Source organism: Sarcophilus harrisii, chromosome 2 (assembly GCF_902635505.1).
Source record: "Sarcophilus harrisii chromosome 2, mSarHar1.11, whole genome shotgun sequence".
In the NCBI taxonomy this organism is placed as follows: domain Eukaryota; kingdom Metazoa; phylum Chordata; class Mammalia; order Dasyuromorphia; family Dasyuridae; genus Sarcophilus; species Sarcophilus harrisii.
The window spans coordinates 605,437,953-605,443,381 of record NC_045427.1 but is presented as its reverse complement, the minus strand read 5'-3'; the positions used below and the strand labels follow the sequence as shown (position 1 = coordinate 605,443,381).

The following is a 5,429-nucleotide window of genomic DNA, read 5'->3' as shown; positions in this document are numbered from 1 at the left end:
TAAAGTCTTGTCTTTTTGATCACATCAGCCCTCTTCCTTCAGTTGCTAATCCTGTAAAACGAGGATTCAGAATTATAGGGATGGGACAGGACTGGTGAATTCACTGATCCAGGGAAGTCCCAGAAGAAATGCCTTCTAACTAATCAGAGGACTTTGGGTTTTCTCTATATCTTATCCTTTCAGTCTCTAATAGACGTACCTGATACCGGGCTTATTTAAGCTCTTTTGGCCAGTGTCAGTTTTTCTTCTAGCAAATTGGTCCGTTCTGGTGCATCACTGAGTGTAAATGAGGGAGTGTGTTTACACTTACTTTTTCTGTGGACTCAGATGGGAAGTCCCGCTCGTCTTTGTCATAGTCCTTTGTGTGTATAAATAGAGAGATTCCAAACTCCTAAAAGCAATAGCTCGTTAAGAGCGAGGGAATTTTTGAAAGAGGGTACTGTCTATCCTTAGGACGACGTTCAGTATCTTGCCCTCGCCAATATTTCACTGAAAGACCGTAAGAGACGCTTCAGCGTTTTTTTTTGTTTGTTTGTTTGTTTGTTTTGTTTTTTTTAACGTTTGCAAACTCTGAAGTCCAGGATCAGTGAATGAAACCGTCGTCCCGTCCCCCAGTCCCCCGTTCGGCCCTAGATGTATCCCAAACACCCTCATGAAATGGGTCTCATTCATTCCATTGCTGGGGCAATCCCAGTTCGCATCGAGAAGGGGGATCTTTCTTTTTTCTTTCTTTCTTTCTTTCTTTCTTTCTTTCTTTCTTTCTTTCTTTCTTTCTTTCTTTCTCTCTTTCTTTCTTTCTCTCTTTCTTTCTTTCTTCCTCTCTTTCTTTCTTCCTCTCTTTCTTTCTTTCTTTCTTTCTTTCTTTCTTTCTTTCTTTCTTTCTTTCTTTCTTTCTCTCTTTCTTCCTTTCTTCCTTCCTTCCTTCCTTTCCTTCTCTCTTTCTCTTTCTTTCTTTTTTTCTTTTTTAATTAAAGATTTTTATATACAAAACATATGCATTGGTAATTTTTCAACACTGACACTTGCAAAGCCTTCTATCCCAAATTATCCCCTCCTTCCTCCCACCTCCTCCCCTAGATGGCGGGTAGTCCAATACATGTTAAATATGTTAAATCCAATATATGTACACATATTTATACAGTTATCCTGCCGCACAAGAAAAATCAGATCAAGAAAAAAAACTGAGAAAGAAAACAAAATGCAAACAAACAAACAACAAAAAGTGAAAATGCTGTGTTGTGGTTCACACTCAGTTCCCACAGTCCTCTCTTCCTGGGAGTACATGGTTCTCTTCATCACTGAACAATTGGAACTGGTTTGAATCATCTAACTGTTGAAGAGAGCCATGCCATAAGAACTGATCATCATATAATCTTGTTGTTGCCCATAATACACAATTCTTAAGTGAAATTTTATCTGGACTTTTCTCCACATGTAAAAACAAAGTATCTACTATGTGGTTATAAGAGGGAGAGTGTTTTTTCCTTGTGTTCCTCAAACCTAGTATAGGTATGATAGTCAAAAAGCATTCAAGAAGCCTTTACTGTGGCCAGACCTGAGCTAATTACTGGGGATACAAAGAAAGGCTTTTGGCTGGAAGGAACTATCCTTGTTGCTGAAGAAACTCACTTTTAACCTAGTGATAAGGATGTGATCTTTGATTTCATTGGGTGAGGAAGCTCCCTCTATCAATGCAAATTGGCACTTCCTTCCCCCTTCCCCTAATTTGCTATCTTTTAGTTTTGCTTAGAGCCTTTCGAGGTGACTTGGCCCCAGGATGACACAGACAATTTATAACAGAGACCAGGTCCTCCCTCTGAGGGCAATTCCCCAGTCTGGCCAACTTTTCAAAATGACTTTTCATAATGCAAAGGGTCTGTCATTGAATCAAAAGGTAGCTTCAGGCTTCCCTGCATCATTCATTTTCTGCACCTGAGGTTTGATTCAACTCAACAAGCTCCCAAGAGTTCCCCTAACTCCAAGAGATCACCTCTCTATGTCCCTTCTTCGCCAAATTCCCCCATATTTTACAACTGAAGAAAGGGAGAGGTGAAGGAATTTGCCCTTATCATACAGTGAGAGAAATAGACAGGGATATTTATCCTCTATCATCTGATATCAATTGAATTCAGGGCATTAAAAAAAAAACAACCCGATATTGATCAAAATGGCTAAAGATCAGGGTGCCCACTTCTGTAAACATTTTGAAGAGTAATTTTCTTTGTATATGTTTTCTGAAGGTGTTTACTGAATTTTGTTTGTCTATCATTTGTCTCATTCCCATCCTGGATTCTAAGCAACTGGAAGTAAGGGTAGGTTTAATGTCTCTGACTCAGCATTTAATAGACTTTCATGTGATGGAGATGAATAAATGTCTGTGACTGTTTTTGAAGATTCTGGGCACACATGCTTGTGAGGAACCATTTTGGAAAATCACATGACACTGGACTCCTCAGACCATAGATCTGAACTTGAACTACACTCGGTCCATGACAGAGAATAAAGGGCTGGGTATGTATCAGGAAGACCCTAGTTCAGGAAGACCCGTATACAATGATCTGGTTCTGCTCATTTCACTTAGCTGATGCTAAATGAACCTCTCCAGGTTCATGTAAACCTCTCCAGGTCTCTCTGGAAGGGGGAGCTTTCAGTGGAGAAAGTGAGAGTGAAACGTTATGTGGCTGGGAAGAGACCAGGCTATGCGCCTGTAAAGTCCTCGGATGAGCAGGACAAAGAATTTCAGTTCATCCAGAAAGAAGCCGAGCCTGAGGAGTCACCGAGAGATCCCCGGCTTCGCTGTTTGCAGAACCGCATCCGAACAGATACTGAAGAGAGATTGCTTTGGCATTGGAAACAAGGAGCTCCTGAAGAGCTGGGACAAAGCGACTCGGGAAGGAAGAGCAGGTGGGAGGGAGCGGAGCCAGAGGACAGGAGGAAATTGCTGAGCAGGAAGCAGCGCCAGCGTGCCTGTTCAGAGAGCTCTGTTAGAGAGGAAAAAGGAGGAACTGGAACGTATGACAGTGGACGATGAAGGGCATTCTGGGGAAGAATCGGTATGAGTCCGAATGTGAAGAATAGATAGACAGTGAGGAGGAAATGGAAGCCCGCCTCAAACCAGTCTTCATTCGAAAAAAGGACCGAGTTACAACTCGAGAGTACAGGCAGAAGCACTGAAGCAGATGGAGCTGGAGCATGAAGCAAAACGTGTGGTTGAGGAGAGGCGCAAGTCGACGTTCAATAGGGTGGAAGAGGCGACAAAAAAAGGAACTGACGGAAGATCAACGTTCCCGGCTGCCCTACGAGCATTCAGCACATAGATGAGGTTTGTGTGTTTTGTTTTTGCTTTTTTTGAGGCCATTGGAGTTAAGTGACTTGCCCAGGGTCACACTTCCAGGAAGTGTTAAGTGTCTCAGGTCAGATTTGAATTCAGGTCCTCCTGACTTCAGTGCTGGTGCTCTATCCACTGCACCACCCAGCTGCCCCCAGGGGTGAGTTTTTACTAGGAGGAGGACCTTGAGACATGGAAAGGTCCAGAGCTAAAACGAATCCAACGGGACAGAGAGCACGGAGAAGCCACTAAAAAGGAGAAAGCCGAGATTGAACGCGTGCGAAGCTTGAAAGAAGAGAAAAGAAGAGCTGAACTCCGAGCAACTGGCAAAGTTATTATCAATCAACAAAGCTGGCAAAGGCAAATACGAGTTCTTGCAGGGATACTATGACGGGTGCTTTCTTCATGGATGATGAAGTGCACAAGAGAGATGTCAGTGCTCCCACGTTGCAGGATCATTTCGATTAGACTGGCGTGTCCTTATGCACGTCAAGAACTTTGGTTGGTCGGGCAGAACCAAACACACCCACCTAGTGGATCAAGACACCGCTTGCCAAACAGCCTGGAGTCAAGTGAGAGCCCCATATACCAAGTTCTTCAGGCAAAAAGCAGCTGGGGTAGGAGATGTGTTTGAGAGGCCACCTGCCAAAAAGAAGAAAATTACTTGGCATTCAACCACGTACTTCCCTGAGGGCAAGTGTGCAGTAGAGCTGGCCAGGGTAAAAAAAAAAAACAAAAAAACATCTAAAATACATCTAAAAAATAATCCAGCCCTTGGTGAAAGAAGGGGAATATCTTCATTAATTATTATTTTTATTTGCTGAGGCAATTAAGGTTAAGTGACTTGCCCAGGGTCACACAGCTAGGAAGCATTAAATATCTGAGATCAGATTTGGACTCAGGTCCTCCTGACTTCAGGCCTGCTGTTCTATCCACTGAGCCACCTGGCTGCCCCAGGAATATTTTTAAAAACAATACTTGACAGAGGCTTTACCCATATGACTTCTGTAGAAGTTTGCGTTAATCTCTCTATCAAGGAGACCTGGTAATGAAGGATTTTGTGAATCCCTCTGTCATTCTGATGGGATTCCCCCTTTTCTCAAAATTGCTTTTGGATTATAATGTAATCCCCATGACAAGTGATGGCTGCCTAACATTCTGTAAAGAGCTATATTTATAGAATGTTCAGGGAAATTCTAAGCACTTCCCAAGAATGAGAGTTCTGCTCTGAGTGTTCTCTCTCTAGTTCTAGCTCTGTTTTCCTTTAAACTTGGAGCAATTCACCTTCAAATGACCAGCACTACAAAAATGTTTGTGGCAGCCCCTTTTTGTAATGGTTAGAAACTGGAAACTGAATGGATGCCCATCAATTGAAAAATGTCTGAATAAATTGTGGTATATGAATGTTATGGAATATTATTGTTCTATAAGAAATGACCAACAGGATAATTTCAGAAAGGCCTGGAGAGACTTACACGAACTGATGCTGAGTGAAATGAGCAGGACCAGAAGATCATTACTTACTTCAACAACAATACTATATGATGATCAATTCTGATGGATGTGGCCATGTTCAGCAATGAGATGAATCAAATCAGTTCCAAAAAAGCAGTAATGAAGAGAATCAGCTACACCCAGTGAAAGAACTATGGGAAATGAGTGTGGACCACAACATAACATTTCCACTTCTTCTGTTATTGCCCGCTTGCATTTTTGTGTTCCTTCTCAGGTTGTTTACTGTATTTCTAAATCCAATTTTTTTCTTGTGCAGCAAGATAACTGTATAAATATGTATACATATATTTCATTGAATATATACTTTAACATATTTAAGATTTATTGGTCTACCTGCCATCTTGGGAGGGTGGGGGTAAGGAGGGGAAAAGTTGGAACAGAAGGTTTTGCAAGGGTCAGTGATGAAAAATTACCTATGCATATGTCTTGTAAATAAAAAGCTATTTTAAAAAAATGACCAGCACTAGACAGCTCTATTGGCCAGCTTCAGGGGACTGACTTAACTCCCTGGATCTTCAATCAGCTCAAGTTCTTTCAAATGGAATCCTGTGGGGTAACTCAGCCCAACACCCACTCTCATCCGTAA

The 5,429-nt window shown here is 41.9% G+C and overlaps 1 pseudogene; it reads left to right on the top strand.

Moving 5' to 3' along the window:
- The first annotated feature begins 633 nt into the window (after positions 1 to 633).
- On the top strand, positions 634 to 5,429 carry LOC100929891 (annotated as a pseudogene).